The following is a 20,103-nucleotide window of genomic DNA, read 5'->3' on the forward strand; positions in this document are numbered from 1 at the left end:
AAATGATTGGGATGGACTGCCATAACCTCACAGAAAAATCATTTAAATTAATCCACTCATCTGACTAAAGCAAGATAGTACACATCTTATAATTATATTCAACAAATGTTAGATAAATGTTCAAGAGTCTTATCCCAAATATTGTTGAAACATTGTTTTTAGTAATAGTTAACTGTTTGCTTCCTGGACATTTCTAGAATCATGATGATTTTGAAAACTTTCTTATAGCATTCAAAATATAAATGGAAATGAACAGGTTCATAGACCCCATCTCACTTTAATGAACACTTGCTACATTTCCACCGGAAACCCTGTCCTGGGTTAATATCTGGCTTCACCTTCACGTCTAATGATAGGAGACAGAAAAAATGTCCCTGCTAAGTACAGAACAGTGGAATGTAGTTGGTGCCATAATAGGTGGACCTCTAAAGAACAGGGGAAATGAGATGAAGAAGCAAGTTTTTTGAGCTAAAAGAAACTTTAAAGATAATTCTTAGGTCTATCAAAGACTTGTTTCACAAAGAAAAAATTGGGGCTCAGAATTAGGGAGACTTCAATGTCTTCCTTCATTTGTGTGAAAGACCTTAAAACTCTACATCATGCTTTCTGTCCCACCCACATGAACTTTGTAAATGACATCCTGGGGGGTGTATATATGTGTTTTGGTATGTAAATGAAAGAAAACTGTAAATATAACTATAACATTGTTTTCTTTAATCATTTATTTTACATGAGCCTTTGGATCTTCTGAAATATCTTGATCACTGGGATTCTCATACCATCTTTTTTTAACATGGTGGATTGTTTATATAGCTGGATTGATCAGCACACATGTGCTTCCCTAACCCATGATTTCCCAGCTACTGGGGACCACACGTGTAGAGCTATATGGAGTTAGTGTCAGATATCAGGTGTTGCTTTCTGAAACCTCACGCTGTCATGAAAATAAATGCATTTGGGGACAGGATTTGGTAATATTTTGACGTGTGGCATATTTAAAACCTAGGTACCCAAAGCAAAACAACAACAAACAAAACTAAAAGAAAAAGGAACAAAGAAAGAAATGCCTCTCTACACCTCCCACTTCTTCTAAGTCTCTAGCAGGGCTGGAAACAGGCAAGGAATGATCCTTTGAACTGTGTTATTTCTATGGATAATGTCCTGGTTGATTTTTGAGTAGGGGGCTACCAGAGCAAGGCCATACAACACAGATATGCAGGGATAGAAAGCTTCCTTCAGGGGTGAAGTTGAAGCAGTTAGCAACTGTTAAATCTCTTTCCTGGCAAGTTCTAATCTGAGGCTGACAGGGAATTACAGGTCTTAACGGTTTATAGCAGAGCCCTTAGTCATATTATTTCTAAAACACAGAGCAGCTAACAAAACTTAGACTAGGTAAAATGCACAACTGCACGATTTTGCTTAATTCAAGTGTTAACCTCTAATTTGGGGCTTGAGGGCAGAGCAGAAATGTGATAAATGTTCATAATCTGCCTCCCCAGAAGTCTCTTTCTTTAAACTCAGTAGGGATCAGCTAGCTTTGCCTCTCTGCTCTCTAAAAGGAAGGATGTAGTTGCTAATTTGCTAAATACTTTTGGATAAATTCCCAACTTCGTTTTAGACAACTGGACCAATTATGAACTACTTAGAGAACACCTCACAGAGCAAGCTGATAGAATAAAACAGCAGAGTGTTCTAACCTGATTTAGGGATTTTGGAGTGAGCCCAGGAGTTAAGAGGCCTGGGTTCAAATTCCTGCAGTGTAGGGGTGGGTGGGACTTTAACATAAAGCGTTTGGAATTAGACAGACCCAGCTTTATACAATACCTGTTACTTTCTAGCTGGGTGAACTTGAATTACTTAGCTTTTGAAGCTGCAGATTTCTTATCTGTGTAATGGCAGATAGAGGGTGTTTGGAAAGTATCTGTGGTGAGTGACTGCTTACTTCACTGAGTGGTTAAGAGAATTAAAGGCATGAATTCACATGTGGCATTTAGGATAGTATTTGGCTCGTATGTAGCAATGCTCCATAAGGGGTAATTATTTTTCCTATTTCTAGCTTATGGTTTTGCACAAGTCACTTAATCTCTCTTAATCTCTCTTTCCTTTATCTGAATCATATTTAATGGAGTTTTTGGATGAGAATTAATGGAAAGAATTTCATGAAAATGCCTGGCTCACAGTAGGCCCTCAATAGAAGAAAAAAGAAAAGAAAAAAAAGAAAAAGAAAAAAAGACAAATGGAATCTGCCCCTGGGTATCTGGGGTGCTCAGAGCTTCTAAACATGCAATCTTGGATCATTAACTCTTTGTGCAATCCATCAATTATCACTACTTGAAAGTGGAGAAGTACTTCAACATGCAATGCAAGGATGTGACCAAGAAAAGGAAGCTCGAACATATTTGGGGGGGAGTAAGTGAAGCCACTCAGAGTGAGTGGATCAGGAAGGAGGCCTTAAAGGCTCTGGTTTAGTTGCTTAGCAGGACCTAGCAGAAGTAGCTTTCTGTCTAAAGATGTCAAGTAAATAGGACCTCAAGGGCAAAGAAAATATCATTTGTTCTTTTGGTAGTTTCTACAGTTTTATTAGGAGCACAAGTTGAGCACATAATAGGCAACAAATGAATGCTTGTTGATGATACACACTATTGGTTGTGCACCCAGTGGCTATTCTCTTTTTCCTCTTGGTGATAGAAACCTGGTTTTGATCAGGCAACAAAAGGTCCAGCCCCAGAAAAATGACTCATGGTTGCTCTAAATCAATCATAGCAGTTCTATTCTTCTTACCCAGTGATTGGTCTAGAAGTGGTCATATAACACAGTTATGGCCAATAAGACATCTGCTGGCTATTTCTGGGAAATATTTTTCTTCTGAAAAGATAAATATTCATCAGGAGAAATCAACCCCCCCCCGTTTTGTTTTTTTTTTAGTTCTGCTCTCATCCTATGACCTCCTGTTTAGGACCCTATTGCCTAAAGAACTTGTAATTGAAGCAGCCATCTTGTGATGAGGGGAAATTTTGCCAATACAATGAGAAATGCAAAGAGGAAGGATGGGAGGAGGCTGAGTCCTTCATGATATCTTTGAGCTGTAAACCAAACCCAGGGGCAGCACACGTGTTATTAAGTAAATAATATGTGTTCTTATGGTTTAAGCCACTGTTAATCAAGTTTTCTGTTTATTACAGGTTAACCCTGATAATAATAATAATGATAACATTTAGAGTCCTTACTATGTGCTGGGAACTTTCTAAGTGCTTTGTATATGTTTGTTCCTTTTTTTTTTTTTTTTTTTTTTTTTGCGGTATGCGGGCCTCTCACTGTTGTGGCCTCTCCCGTTGCGGAGCACAGGCTCCAGATGCGCAGGCTCAGCGGCCATGGCTCACGGGCCCAGCCGCTCTGCGGCATGTGGAATCTTCCTGGACCGGGGCACGAACCCGTGTCCCCTGCATCGGCAGTCAGACTCTCAACCACTGCGCCACCAGGGAAGCCCTATGTTTGTTCCTTTCATCCTCACAACAACCCGATAAGGTAGTTGTTGTTATTATTATTCCTATTTTACATCTGAGGAAACCGAGGCACAAAAATATTAACTTGCCCAGTGTTACAAGCATAGTAAGTTACAGAGTTAGCATTTACATCTAGTTATCTGTTTCTACTACTATATAAGCTACTTCAGTACAACTGAAATATTTATAATAACATAAAAATTGTCAGATTGAATTGCCTTATGTTGGCCAGAGAGCAACAAGAAAACACCCGAATCCTAATTTATTAATATAATATCAGGAATATAATAGCCAAGAGCCTATATAATGGCTACTTCATATATCTACTAAAGAAATTAAACATAATTTTTCCTGTATTTCAAAAATATGTACAAATGTAACCAAAGTACCAGGAAACATGTAACAAAAATGTTATTTTATGGGGGAATGGTTTACTAGTTAACAATGATTTGAAATGGTTCAAAAATTAAAATCATAAAAATGTAAATTAAAAATTTTTTTAAATTTATTTTTGGCTGCATTGGGTCTTCATTGCTGCGTGTGGGCTTTCTCTAGTTGCAGCAGGCGGGGGCTACTCTTCGTTGCGGTGCGCTGGCTTCTCACTGCGGTGGCTTCTCTTGTTGTGGAGCATGGGCCCTAGAGCACACAGGCTTCAGTAGTTGCAACATGTGGGCTCAGTAGTTGTGGCTCACGAGCTGTAGAGTACAGGCTCAGTAGTTGTGGTGTGTGGGCTTAGCTGCTCCAAGGCATGTGGGATCTTCACAGACCAGGGCTTGAACCCATGTCCCCTGCATTGGCAGGCAGATTCTTAACCACTGCACCACCAGGGAAGTCCCATAGAAATGTAAATTATAATAGAAGACTGGATTTCACTCGATAACCATGCAGTTAGAGTCCTGGGAGGAGCAATGGAAGGATCTGTCATTGCTTCAGCAAGTGATACTCCTAAATGAAATAACACAAGCTTGGAAAGAGCTATTTGTCTATCTTTTTGATAGGGTTTGCACTGAAAATGTTTATTTACAAGGTGATTTTTTCATGAATAAAACCAATAATAAGGTAAACCTAACAGATGAAAATGAAACTTTTCCTCCTCTGCCTCTTCTTCTTCACTCATAGTAAATGATAAGAAAAAACTCTTACAAGAACTGGAAAGGAAAGAATTGCAATTTGCTATCTTTGTACACATGCTTAAATGGTATTCTAAAGACAAGAGGACAAATTAATTGGAGTATTGGTTCAAATGTTTGTAGTGACAAGCAATAGAAAATACAAATCAAAATGACTTAAATCATGCAGAAAATGAATTATCTCACTTTTTAAAAGACATGATGTAGGGACAAATATAGACCTTATGTTCTAGAATTGTAATGAAAGAAAAAAAGAATGAGTTCCTGTAAAACCCTTGGAACAGAGCACATAGCTAGCGTTCAATAAATATTAGCTACCATTATCTCATCAGCTAGGTTTATGTCACAAGTCCATGTCTGTACCAATCACTGACAAAGGGAATGGCACTTTCATGATTATCTTAAATTCAGCTGGATTTTTTGTGAGTTTTTTTTGAGCTAGTGAGATAAGCATAGGGTCACCTTGTTGACAAAACAATTCTATGAGCAAAGAAGTAGGAGAATGGCTGCTGGTTGAGAACAAATAGTGCCAGTACAACTGTGTTTAATGTAACTGGGGAGAAGATCTTTTAAAATGCTTTATTATATTTAGGTATATTGATAGTCTGAGGTCTACAGGAAACCAGTAATACCAGTATGAAATTGAAGAGGCCCTATTGTATAAGGGTAAGTCTAGAGGAGGAGGGGGGCAGAAAACTTACCACTCAAAACTCATACATTTGTCATATCAAGGGACTGCCCCTAAACTGGCTTAAGAAGTTAGGGATCTCAACCTCTTTTTCCCACCCAATGACATTCTCTAACCACAGTTGGCATTTGGCTAATCTTAGTCTCCTGCTTTATTCCAGTTCTTCGTGCTGATTCCAAAGGCCATTCTTACTCTCCCATTATTCAACACCCATCTTTATAGTTGCTTAGTTTAGAAGCAAGAAGAGGGAACAGCCTTCTACCCAGGGACTTTTGGTTATATGGAAGAGAAACCTACTCAAGCTGGTTCAAGTAAATTGGTTGAGGGATACTACATTAAAATAAAAATAACCTTCATGAAGTCCAAATGTCACCAGACCTCAGAAGAACTCTGGGAAAGTGAGACTCAGGCTATTCTCTATCTCTTTGGGACTCTGCAGCAACTTACACTGATCTTACTGTATAGACCCAAAATGGCACCCAGTGTTAATTCTATACTATTTAGCACAATCTCTCAGTTCAAGTTCTCTCCACTGACTCGGTCTCTCATTGTCCTAATTTTAAATTCCTGAGACACAAGTTTGATTAGTTTCACTTATCAAACCAGGTGCTGGTTATCATGGAGATGAATTAGTGACTCCATATGTAAGGAATACTCTATTGTAATTGGATGGAAAGTGAAAATTATTCAGAATATGTGACAGATTATGGTAAATGTACTAGGCACTGAATTGAGAGTTTAGAAACCTAAGTTCTAATTTTGATTATGTCACTACCTGTTTGTAAGGTCTTACTTCTGCAAAATATGAAATTAAAATAGACGTTCTCTAACGTTCCTCTTACCCTAATATTCTATACATCGTCATTTCGTAATCTGTGACATAATTCCTGACGTTATCAATTATTGTACATTGACTATGTTGTACCTAGATTGATTCCTTGTAGCAATTCAAGAACTTTAAACTCAACAAAAATGTTTTACACAGCCCACTGTGGAGTGGCTTACTTCTGCAAGTACTTTCTGTAGAGTTAATCTAAGGTTAAAAATCTATCTGAATTTTTATTTATAGCCAACTTAGAAGATGCTAGAGAAGAAAGTATATCAGAGGTAAATCCAGGACCTCTGGATGAGGGAACAACTGGCTAACATACACAGTAGGAGTCTATTAGAGTGTTTATTGTTATTTTGTTAATGAATAAATAGTAGATGTTCAGTATTTATATCTTGCTAAATCGATAAGAACGTAATTATTACTTGTGTTGCCATATTTAATAAGATTCACTGTAATCAGTTCAACATTTTGTATGCATGGATGCTATTCTGAACGTAGAAATAGTCCCAGGCATTTTTTTCCTATTAAAATAGGGTTAAAGTTGAATGGCTTACTAAACTATATTCTGAATTCTCTGCTTCTACAATGACACAGGATTAAGAAACATATGCATGGAATTATGAAAGGTTTAAAGCAGAAAAAATTTCATATGTTTAAGTGTAAGTGGAAAATTTGATGTTAGATAGGGTGCCTCACAAGGGGGTGATGGGCATAGAAAACACATTTGTATCAGTCACGGCAGAAGGAATAGGAGCTGCTTGGGCTGCCTTCGTGTATTTGGTTATAGTGGAAGGAGAAGATGGCATTTCCTTTTCCAGTGGGAAGCCTGAATGAGGAAGCATTACAGGGTAGTGGAGACAAGTGAGGGCCCTGGAGTGAGACATCATGCTGAGTGTGTCCCTGGATCTCTGTGCCTTTGCCTCCTTGTCTTTGTTAGGTTTTCCAGAAGTAGACCCAGTGATCAATCAGGTTCAAGTGCAAATATTGGGAGGTGATCTGAGAAAACATTGGTAGGGGAGTGGGGAAGTAAGCAGATGAAGGGAAAGTGGCCAATAAAAGCTGAGTTATCAAGCGTGTTACAATCGTGGGACCAGCGCTTCACCCTACAGGGGAACTCTGAGAGCCAGTGTAGACCACACGCTGCAGAGCCAACCCACCTGAGGAGCAGTCCTCTTGGTCATTGGTTGAGGGATGCTTCTAAGGGGGTGTTAATTCTCTGGCACTTCTGGTCAAATATACTGCAGGAAAGTGGGCTCTGGCCCAGAGATGCAGGTGTGTCATGGGAGAGTCCTGCCAGCATGCACTAAAATGATGGGTCTGAGAGGCGATGGTCAGGGCACAGGCAGCATCTGCTAGAGTCTTTACCTGGAAAATGGAGATGATGACTGTATTTACCAGAGAAGGTACTTGTGAAGATTAAATGGTACATGCCAAGCTCTTAGTACGGTACTTGGCATATAACGTTCAATAATGTTATTATTTTTTAATTTTTAAATATTATTAAAATCAGATCAATTTGTGTTTGGTAGAAATGCCAAGCAGCGAGCTGTCTGGTGATAACAGTTGGCTGTGTCAAGGGAGGAGAGGAGGAGAAGCTGCCCATCTGTCAGCGATCTGCCAAAGAATCCCTGCACTGCATGAGAGGCTGAGCCAGGGGGCCTCTGAGGTGCTCTCCTACTCTGAGTTTCCATGGTTACTCAAACCTGTGTGCCTGCAGCAGACACATTTTATGCTCTTAGCCGCATGCCCTCCGCCCACCTCGTTTCTGCTGCAGCTGTGCTGGGCAGGTCCCAGTGTTGCTCCTGGGAGCCCATCTCAAGCACCTGCTACAACATCTCTCTGCTTCCAGCCTTGGGGTTTCTTTAAGGCAGGGTAGATTGGATGTGCGGGAGAGTTAATGCCCCTGGCGGGGAGGGGATATGAAATGAAGACCCAGTCTTTATCCTCTGAGGGATGGTGAGGCCTGGGTAGAGGTGGTAAAACAAATGAAGTTAAAATATACTTGCTAAGTTAGAGCTCTGTTTGAGGTGCTCTGAGTGGAGCTGGGGTGGAATGGGGATGTTTGAGAGAGGAGAGCTGAACTGTGAAGGAATTCAAACAGAAGCCAAACAGGCAGAGGGAAGGACAGGTTTTCCATTTGGAGAGGCCAGCAGGTGCACGGGTGTGTTGGTGGGAGAGTAGGGCCCAGAGTACATGGGGCAGGGAACTGTCAGAGACGGGAGAGAAAGGTAACCCGGGTCCTATGAGAAGGACCTTCCCCTGCAGGTATGGGGAGCTTCTGAGACTTTTAATCAGGAGAGGGACTGGATGAGATCTGTGCTTTGCTAAGTTTGCTCTGGAAGCAGTGGGAAGGGTAGACCTGAGAGAGGAGATGCTAGAGACAGGCAGTTCCGGCAATGGGGAAGACAGATAAGGACAGCCTGACCTAGGGCAATGGAGCACGTGGGGGCTACGGTGACATGCCTCATCAGTACTTTGAAAGAACAGGAGTAAGGAGGTAGAGGAAGGGAAGGGAGGGAAGCAGCAGAAGGTTAGAGGCCACAGCAAAGCATGTAAAGAGAACTTCCCCGTCAGTTGCTTCCTCAAATGGTTTGCAGATGAAACAAGTCTTTTTCCCCCCCTCCCTTGAAATGGGCCCTAGAAGGACAGTTCTGCATCCTTCTTTTAAATCCACTACTAACTCATACCCAGATTTATTTCTAGAAGCCTTTAGTTCAAGTGAACCAACATCAGCATCTTCTTCAAAGGTCTTTGGACAGAATATCAGATTCCTTGGCTGCGTTTTGTTTCTTCGTGCGTGGAGCTATTTCCTACATGGTACGTGGAAAGATGTCTTGGAACGACATGCATTGGAATGTGAGGGAAATAACGTGGACTCATGCCAGACATTTGCAATGGCTGTGATGAATGGGTTGAAGAAAGACTCTTGCCAAGTTCATCCTTCTACTTGGAGACTGAGTAAATATCAGGTGCAACGTAACTAGAGTCCTTTAGGGAAAAGTCAGGGAAGAGGGTCCTCCATTACAGATGAGCCAAAAACTGATAAGTACCCCATTCAATTACACAAAGATTGAAAGACAAGGCAAGGGAGCGTTATTTTTATCATGTGATCCACAGAACCCCAGAAATCCATCTGTAACAGTTTATGATTAGAAGAGTGCAGAGACACCAACCCTTGGAAACATGTATGTGATACATTCCGGAACAGTAACATTGTATTTTACCCTTAATGAAATAATAACTATGCAGTAAAGGAAAACTTGTCTCAGCAATCCACTGATTTGTGGACAATCCACTGATTTGCAAAGACAATAACTTTATTCTTGGATCTTACCATCCCCAGTTTTCTTAGATTGTGTTATTTTAACTCCAGATGTGCACAACACCTTGAAAATTACACTAAAGTAAACTGAATGTTTGATCTTGAATACCATTTTGTAATACATGCTTGCTTATGTTTGCAATGTAGAGAGTATTTTAATTATCTTTATGTATCTTAATAATTGTGCATTTGATGTAGAATATCATGGTCTGTAGCCCTGGTGGGTCTTCACGTCCCTGTTGGCTCTGGTTCTGCTTGTTAATTCTGCAGACCTTCTGGCCCTGTTTTCTAAACTGGGGTACTCAGTGCATTTGGGGGGATGGTAGGCAAAGTTAAGCAGTAAAAACAGCACATCTTCTTGTAGTGTGTTTATTTGATCAAAATTGAAAGAATACAGATACATTATGGAACAAATGTAAAATGTGTTTGTATTTCAAAAATAACATGAGATCTTAAAGAAATTTGGTGTCTAGAGCTGGTTGCTCAGAAACACTTCCTGGCCCTCTAAAACTCTGTACCCCCTCACTTCCTCACCCAGGTTTGCTTTCGCTCTGCTCTTGTTACAGGTGCTTCTGAGGAGGAACATATTAAAGCACTAGCCTTGGAAAGATGCTGGGACTGGGATCAGGATAGCCTTGTCCTGTCTATGTAGTAACGATGCTGCCATACGCAGCGACTTTTAACGGTTCTGAGCCTTGCTTTTCTATCTGTAGAATGGAGATGTTCTTTCCTGTCCCATAAGGTCACTAAGATGGAAATGTAATTAGATTGCTAATATCAAACTGAATTTTGGTCTTTAGTGAAATGAATATAAAAATTCAAAATATAGATCTTTCTTTTAAAGATCATTTCATTTAAAATTCATTTCAAAAGCAGGCTTCCTGGGGCTTCCCTGGTGGCGCAGTGGTTGGGAGTCCGCCTGCCGATGCAGGGGATACGGGTTCGTGCACCGGTCCGGGAAGATCCCACATGCCGTGGAGCGGCTGGGCCCGTGAGCCATGGCCGCTGAGCCTGCGCGTCCGGAGCCTGTGCTCCGCAACGGGAGAGGCCACAACAGTGAGAGGCCCGCGTGCTGGAAAAAAAAAAAAAGGCAGGCTTCTTGAAGACTGGGCCTCAATCTTTCTGTGTGCTGTTCCATAATTTTTACCTTGGTTTATTTCATAATAGTACCTGAGTTCTTTTGACACAAAGGCCCTTTGCATATTAAATACATTGAAAGATTTTTTTTCCCTTCCACAAAGAAATACTCTTTCTCAAAGCTCACTCCTCCAGTTCATTCTGATTTCTGTCCAAATGCCACTTCATTAGAGCTGCCTTCTGTGACCAACATATCTGCTCCTTCACCCCATCCCGACCCTCCACCCTTACCCTACCCCTGCTTGTTTTTTCTTCTCATATTACATACCACTCTCTGCGGTGCTATTGTATTATTTGTTTGTCGTCTCTCTCTTACAAATAAGAAACGGCTTGACGGGGGAGGAACATGTCCATTCCCCCCGACCCTGCCCTTATATCCTTAGTGTTTAAAACAGTACCTGGCTCATAGTAGGTCTTCAATAAATAGTTGTAGAATGAAGCAAAGCATGATTTTTTTCCCCTTGATATATAGTCCTTCAGGTCCGTCATGTCCCCGTATTTGATAGTGATATTGGAAGAAGATATTTCTTTCCTATAAAATACCAACCTTGTAACTCTCATGGGAAATGGCAGCTGATGGGAGACTTCAGAGCAGAGGAGAAGGGGAGGCTGTGGGAAGTGGTGGGGACTGTGTGTGGGGAGGTAAGGCCCACCTCCCCCGGACGGTGAGATGGCTGTCTGAAATTTACCAGCTCTGGCCTCATATCTCAGCGGTGCAAGTCCAGATTGCACCAAATTATCTCCTAATTTCTCTTAAAGAAGACAGAAGTCGCCATTGATTTGGGGGGGGGGCTTTTTTGTGTGTGTGCGTGTGTGTGCGCCACAGGTACTTTGTTTTGTGTTTTTACATTTATTTATTTATTTATTTTTGGCTGTGTTGGGTGTTTGTTGCTGCATGCATGTTTCTCTAGTTGCGGCGAGTGTGGGCTACTCTTCGTTGTGGTGCGTGGGCTTCTCGTTGCGGTGGCCTCTCATTGCAGAGCATGGGCGCTAGGCATGTGGGCTTCAGTAGTTGCAGCACGCGGGCTCAGTAGTTGTGGCTCGCGGGCTCTAGAGCGCAGGCTCAGTAGTTGTCGCACATAGGCTCAGTAGTTGTGGCACGTGGGCTCAGTAGTTGTGGTACGTGGGATCAGTAGTTGTGGCTCCCCGGCTCTAGAGCACAGGCTCAGTAGTTGTGGCGCACGGGCTTAGTTCTTCCGCGGCATGTGGGATCTTCCCGGACCAGGGCTCAAACCTGTGTCCCCTGTGTTGGCAGGCGGATTCTCAACCACTGTGCCACCACAGAAGCCCTCTCCATTGATTTTTAAATGCTGGCTCAAAAAAAAAAAATTTGCAGGCCAAACACAGTACTACTTTGGGTCACTTTTGACCTCTGAGGTACATACCTTTCCTTCTCTAGGAAGCCTGGAAAATAGAATAGGACACATATACATGCTTAAAATGTCCTTGATGTGTCCTTGCCCTCAGTGAACGGCTGGCCGGGTCCAGCAGGAATTTACATGTTATGCAGGGACCTGGGGCCACGAGCCCTAAACTTCCGATTCAGAGTTAGCCTGCTCCCAAACCACCTTCCTGGGCTGGCCTCACCTTACCACGCTCCCTTCTTCAACTCCTCAGCACTTCCCAATTTATTCCAGTTTGGTTTTGCTCTTGTAAATTTATTTGTCTTAGACCATTTCACATGCATACACACCCTCTTTTGAGCTCTGACAATATCCCGTTAAAGCTCCGAACTCAATAAATATTTACTGACTGCATGACTGCTTTCCTCAATACACATCTACTGTCAATTGAGCAGCCTATACCGGCACTGAATTTCCACGATCCATGCCTTCTTGCACACAGTTCCAATCTGTCCATGGTGACGTGAAGGCCCATTAACATTGAAAGATAAGAACCACTCTCTTTAAATTCTTCTACTAGCAGAAGCTCAGCACGAAGGACAATTTTCTATGTGATTTTTAATGTTGATATTTATTAGGTAAGATATAACTTTATGCAACGCTCATGTTCCATGAACTAAGTTAAAAGAAAGTCCTCAAAAATGAAAACTGTTCTTAGTTTAATAGCATTCATTCTCATCACAGGAAAGCAAAAGTGATGATGACCAGCAGCTTCCAAACTCTGTCAGGGTAGCCAGACTCCTAAGCTACCTCTTCTAGCAAGTCACATACAGCAACCAAAGGAATCCCAGAGCAGTCTCACCCCTGAGGTTGTTCACCTAGTAGTTTACTTAGCTTGTGGATACTTCCCCTCCCACCTGCAAGATTTCCTCCTCTCTGTCCATCCCCCCACACAACTCCCAGACAAATCCACTTAGCAAGTGACTTTCAATATCAATTGAGTTGCTGGGAGGAGAGTTTTTCCCTTACTGAAAAAAAAAAAAAAAAAAATCCACCTCACACAGGTGCAATGGCCTGCCTCGATGAAGAAAGGCTACCTGGATGCCTACAACAGAACCCATTTTTATACGATAACCCCCCGCTGCAATGTGAGGCTCCAGGTAATGTGATCTGTTGTGACACAGCCTAGTGTTAGGGTGCTACCGCCACTCACTGTAAAGGGTACTATCTCTCTTTTATTGTAATTACAAAAGCTAACTGCAAAACCCGAAACCTTGCTGGGAAATTGCCTACCTCCACAAAGAACACAGAGACCCTATCGTTTCAGAGTTCACTTCTTTCCGAGCTTTTTTATAAAGGAGTTTTTGTCTGCCTTGCGAGGCTCAGTCACGGAGAAATTGCAAATCCAGGTTAGCTGACGGCTTAGAGGGTTTCAGTGGAGGAGGTGCTCTTTGGTGGTTTGCATACGGGTGCTTTACACTTTAAGTCACAAAGTTAATTAACACTACAACCCTGATACATTTTAGATAGTGGGAAGGGGGAGGGGGGACAAGGGAGACAGAGATAGAGAGAGGGAAAGGGAGAGTTTCCTACTAAATGATGTCTCCTGTTTTTTCAGATCCTATCAGCTTTCCTTGAAGGAGGCATTACAGTGTGTTCATTCTCCTGCTGTTTGCTTTCAGCACCCTTGGGCTCAAGGTTTGGATACTGTAATCACAATGCAGAGGGTGTTGGGAGGTATTTATTTTTATCCCCACTGCCAGCATCATCACAGTGTGCGTGATCCAAATTCGCACTCCTCATACACACAGCCCGTGGCACTGCTGTGGAGCCAGCTGCTTTCCCCAAGGCTGAGATATGGTCAAGGTTCTTGTCTTGCCTCTTTGAAAAGGTGATAGCAAAAATGTGTGAGTGAAACCTACACTCACAGTAGCTTACTTAAGAAGTTTGAAACGTGTTTCAAACGTGTGATTTGCTGTTCAGTGGGAGTCCAGGATGAAGACTGCATGTCTGTAGGTGTGTGTTTACGTGTGTGGACCTGTATTAGCTGTTGCAGACATGGCGAATGCTCTAGATGGGCTCTCCCTCTCTCCTTACTAACAGAAGCTGGCTTTCCCAGGGCAGCAACGTGTTCAGCTCAGAGATCGAGTTTCCCCTGAGGTAGGTGTGGCCCGTGTGACCAGGTTTTGGCTGACTGAACGTGGGCAGAGAATTCTGCAGGACTTCCAGGAAGCCTTCTGCAAAGGGAGGGCGGACGCTTTTGCCCTTCCTGTCTCCCTGCTGACTGGAAAGCTGATATGAGGCTGGCGCCCCAATTAGCGATGCTGGACTACCAGGTGACCTTGAAGACAGAGCTGAGGGTTGAGGTGTGGAACAGGAAGAGAGAAGGTGCCTCAGTCCCTGAAGATTGTGCTGAGTTGTCACACCAGCCCCGACCTGCCTCCTCTGGTTTTTCCTTATGAGAGAAAATTCCTTTGTGTGTTTGGGTCATTATTTTTGGTGTCTCTGTCACAAGTAGCCAAATGCAATTGCTAACTGATATATCAACCTGAGGTTTAACATTAACGAGGCCTGATTCGAGGGGTGAGTAAGCCCAGAGGACAGAGAATAGTGCCTGGCCCCGAGGTCGTGTGCAAAAAAGCTAGCTGTTCATGCCCCTTTGGGGAGTTAGTACATTTGCCAATCATCTCTGAGTTTACACTTTAATTTAGGAATACTCATTTTAATTCAGATTTGTGTTGCAGTTATAAAGGCTCTAGAAGAGTGTCGACTCAGCTTGGTTGTCCTAACTGACATGTTCGGCCCACGGAAGTTGAGTGTATGTTAAGTTTCTTCATTTATTCATTCAGGAAATGTTTATTCAGTGCCTGTTGTGGGTGAGACACAGCTTTAGATCTCGGTGCGGGTCCAGGGGGTGGTTATATAAAGGAAAATGAGAGGGAGACTGGCTTTAAACTTATAGACTAGGAAAGAAGAGAATTAATAAATAGTAATAACAGCTAATGTCTGCTGAGCACTGATGATCAGCTGCAGTATTTTACCTGTATCATCTCATTTAATATTAATAATAGCCCTTAGAAGTACACAGGTGCTCTTATTTTTCTAATTAAACAAGCAAGGATCTAGAGGTACAAGGAAATTAAGTAACTTGTGCAAAGTCATAATGAGTGATGAAATTGGAAGTTGCAAATGGTATTTGTGTGCTCTTAATCACTATGCAACAACTATAATAATTCAGCAATTTATTGAGCCCGTTTTATGCGCAAGACCCTACATCGTGTTATAGGGCAGTGGTTCTCAAAGTGTGGTCCTCGGACCAGCAGCTGCAGTGTCACCTGGGAAATCCTAGAAATGCAAATCATGGGCCTCACCCCCAAACCTGCTGCATCAGAAACTCTGGGGTAGGGCCCAGCGAGCTGGGTTTTAACAAGACTTCCAGGTGATTCTGATGCCTGCTGAAGTTTGACAACCACAGTGGTAGGGGATGAATAGATAAGGTGAGACTAAGTTTGGAAGAGGGTAAAGCAGGTATATAAATAATTATACCTCCAGGCAGATAAGATGCAGAAAGGACTAGAATCCTATTGAGTTTGAGTTTCCTGCCAGATTTTCTGATTTTTCAAGAGAAGTTGGAATCCAGATTTTGATGGGAACTCTCTCAACTTTATCATTGGAGCCAAAATAATTTAAAAAATAAATAAATAGGCAAAAATAAAACCTGTCTGCAAGGCAGGCAGCAGCCTGTGAGCCCTGCTGAGGACAATGGAGAGGCATAGAAGCTTTCAGTGGTCTGCCTAGAGCAGTCCGGGGGTTAATTTTCCTAAAGGCATTGTGGGAACTGAACTAGAGCTGTAAGACATAAATTCACTGTATTGGTTTGCTAGGGTTGCAAACAAAGTACTATAACCCGAGTAACTTAATCAACAGAACTGATTTTTTTTCACAGTTCTGGAGGCTAGAAGCTTAAAATCAAGGTGTGGGCAGGCCTGGTTTCTTCTGAGGGCTCTGAGGGAGAATCTGTTCATTGCTCTCTTAGATTCTAGTAGCTCCAGGCATTGATTCCTTGGCTTGTAGATGCAAACTCTAACCCTCCGTCTTCACATGGTATTCTCCCAGGCTTCACATGGTTCTTTTCTTCTAAGGACACCAGTCACATTGGGTTAGGTGCCCACCCTACTCCGTTATGACCTCATCTTTCCATCTGCAATGACCCTATTTCCAAATAAGGTCACATCCTGAGACGGTGTGGGTTAGGACTTCAACATATCTTTTTGGGGGCACAATTCAATCCATAACATTCACTTTTAGGTAGTGTAATTCAATAGTTAAGTTCTTTGTTTTCCTTATAAGTGGAGGCTAATTCATTAATTGTTTCCTTGTTCCTTTCTATGGGAATAGTTAAGAGGATATGATACACCTTAATGACATTTTATAGTCAATGTGTAGTTATTTGAGGACTTTACAATCAACTGAGACATGGAGCTAATGGTAAAGCAAATGACCTTTGCCTTATGCGAAGTAGAACACACAAAACAGAGCTCATTTAGAAGACACTTGAGAAGTTTGTGATTTTTGAGAACTTGGGTGAAGAAAGGTGATAGACATCCAAATATTCTGTTTGGCTTAAGGTGAGGTCAAGGCCCAATGGCTTTAAAGGGTCCCTTGAAACACTTTTAGTATTTGATTAGAGTCTGGCTAGCCATGGAAATATGGGGACTTTTAAATATGGGATGATAAATCCAGAAAAATTTAGGAGCACACAGACAAGATTCTACCTCTCCATGTACTTTGTCCCCCAAAACTAATAGGAAAGTCTGACACAAAAGTCAAAAGATAGGCTCATATATTCTGAGAATGTCCTCACTCCTCAAGAGCTGGAAAAAATATAAAAAATTTAATTTTACCTTACTTTTAAGACACAATCTTCAATTGCATACTTCTAGATTTTTGCATATATTTTCCCCTGTCTTTTGTGTGTGTGCACCTGCATGAGTATGTTTTGTATAATTGAATCCAAAGTCAACCAGCTTAAGCCTAATGTCTGAATTGACATGAAAGATTTACTGCTTTTGGCTTCCCTGAGGATTTCTAAATTTAGCGTACAATACTTTTCAGCACTATCCACATTTTCATTTATCCATTTTCTAATATTTTTATTTAAAATAACATAGGTAAAATGCATAAGAAGGGTTTAGTTTCAACCCCCCCCCCACCTTTTTTAGCTGAAGAATTGTTTTTCAAAGGAAATCCAACATGTAAAAATAGATGTCAGGGGAGTTGCTCTGACTGAACCAAGAAGGGTCAAGGGGGTACCTTCCAGGGGCTCCACCTGGGACCCCTTGGAACATCATTTGAAAATCACTCCGGTGAAATATTTGCAGAAAGAAATGCTGAAGTCCTAATAAAATGGTTATATTGCCAGTTGCTGGCCGGAAGATAGCAGCATGGCACAGTAGCTTGAAATGTACATTTCTCAACTCACTCATTCAATAAATATTTGTTGAGTGTCCCAGGTTCTATGGCTGTGTGCAGTCTCAATAATGGTATATGAAATATAAGTTAAGGGCTTGGGAATTCCCTGGCGGACCAGTGGTTAGGTCTCTGTACTCTCACTGCTGAGGGCCCGGGTTTGATCCCTGGCCGGGGAACTAAGATCCCACAAGCCAAGCTGCATGGCAAAAAAACAAGGGGTCAAAGTCTGGCAGATATTGCTAGTTGCCTTCTATGATAGTCATCCTCCAAGATGGCCCCCAACAATCCCCATCTCCTGGTATTTGTGGCTTCATGCAAGCCCCTGTTACCATGTGCCAGGGTGTCCTGTGTGAGCAATAAGGTACAGCAGAAGTGAAGGAATGTCACTTCTGAGATTAGGTTCTAAGAGGCTATACTTCCATCTTGGGCATGTTGCATCTGTTTGTTGTCAGTTTCTCTCTTTCTATCTCTTAGATCACTTACTCTGGGGGAAGCAAGCCTTGTGAGCAGGCTTATGGAGAGGCCCACATGGTTAGGAAATGAAGTTTCCAGCCAACGGCCAACAAGGAACTGAGGCCTCTCAACAGCCATGTGTGTGTCCTTGAAATGGATCCTGAGCCTTCAGTGACTACAGCCCTGGCTGACAGCTTGACTGTAATTTCATGAGCAACTCTGAGCCAGAATCCCCAGGTAAGCTGCTTCTCCATTCTTCTACCTCAGAAACTATTTGAGATAATACATGTTTGTTACTTTAAGCTGGTAGTTTTGGGGAGGGGTAATTTGTTATACAGCAATAGATAACTAATTCACCTACTCAAAATCTCTTCTTTCTTTTCTCCTTTCTAACAAGTCTCAAATTTCTTTCAAAGCATCAGTGTGCCCAGAATAAAAACCAACCAACCAACCAACCAACCAACCAACAAACCAACCAACCAACCAAACAGAAGTTACCCAAGAAGAAAAGTGGGACTCAATCTACGGAATCAGAGCGCCTTGGGTCTTGGCTGCTGAAACACAAAACAAAGTAAGACACTTTTCTCAGTTGTATTTTAGACTCATACTTAAAACAAAATAAAACAACAACAAACATTTTTGACTCCTTCTCTGGGGAGCTTGAGTGATGAGGAAATCATCAGAAACTATTTCTGTTTGTCCGTCCCTGGTCCCCATCCCAGGAACCAGACTATTGAACTTGGCCAAGAATAAATGGAACTTGAGTTTCAAAACCTTCCTACCCAATAATGTTTCAAATTTGTAGTCTTTGAAGACTGTGAAGATGTGAAATGTAGCAAACTGAATTGAACATTTACCAACAAGTGTTTGGAGAATTCTCTTGCCTTTTTGAGCAAGAAACTGTTTATAGACATGATTGTAAGAACCGTCCTTTTTATTCTCCTCAGTAACTGGGGTTGCCCAATGTCTGAAGCTCTCTTATCTGCCCAGACTTTCTTTGATCCACCCACCTTAAACAGAACAGGAAAAAGGGTTTGTTTTCATTTTGTTTTTAAGCATTGTCACACCCTAAAGGAAAATTTTTAGGTTGTGTGTTAGACTAGACAAATTAAAAACATCTAAAAACAACACCTCAAAATGTGTTTATAATTTAATGTGGAAATGAATAAAAAGTGGATTCAATTTTGGGTTAAAAATTAACAAAAAATTGTCTTACTGAGGAAACTCCTTTCTTCTCACATTCTTCTTGTTCTCTTCAGTTCCTTCCTCAACTTTTCACTGTCATTTGAAATTATAATTAATCTGCTGAACTCAACAATGTCTATTAAAATCAACTTCTTGTAACTGTGAAAAGTCTTCTATATTAGGACTTTAAAAAATAATATCAGCTCAGTTATTTTGATATTAAAATATTTTGGGGAGGGGGAGATGAGGAAGATCTGTAGAACAAAAGAAACTGCACTAGAGATCATGAAAATTAAATTAATTTCCAGTTGTGTAGTAATCATAAGAGAAAGCAAAACATACCTCCCAGAGAAATTGTTATCATATATGCAATCATTTCCCTTGAAATAACATAAACTAACAAGGGAATCTGAACTTTTAATCAGTTCTTTGGCATTTTCACAGTATGTGGTTATCTAGTGGTATATTCTTAATAGAGGAACTATTAAAACTTTTGGAGCTAAATTATGTCGAAAATATCACACTTTAATTAAAAAAATACATAAGAATGAATAAATGGAAACTGAATACGTACTAGGATTTCTGAAACCTAATCTGAATTGAAATGAGGTAGGAACATAAATTTTGGTTGCTAGGTGAGGACTCACATTGTTTTACTTTTAAATGGGGACATGAACCCTTGATACAATTTTTTTTTTTTATCACTTAGGTAAAACCTCTCACATTGATCATTCTTTGATTGGCCCAAAACCCAGCTTCAACTTCCTATAATGCTTGGAGATAATTCTTATGGCCCAAAGTAAAAGTTAGTAGGATAGAGCATTTCCAGGTTGTAATGTTAGATGTATTAATACGACACGTGGTTGCTGCTTTTCAAATGTAGCTATGAGATTTTACCTCTGCACTATAACTTGTGTTTTACAGTTTCCAGTGGAAAGGAAGCCACGACCTGGATTGTTAGACGGATTTTGGTGTCAATCCTGAATAAAATCTTGGCTCTACTACGTTTTAGTTTTGTGACCATAGGTAAGTTAACTT

Source organism: Mesoplodon mirus, assembly GCF_964341445.2.
Source record: "Mesoplodon mirus genome assembly, chromosome: 5".
Taxonomy (NCBI): Eukaryota; Metazoa; Chordata; class Mammalia; order Artiodactyla; family Ziphiidae; genus Mesoplodon; species Mesoplodon mirus.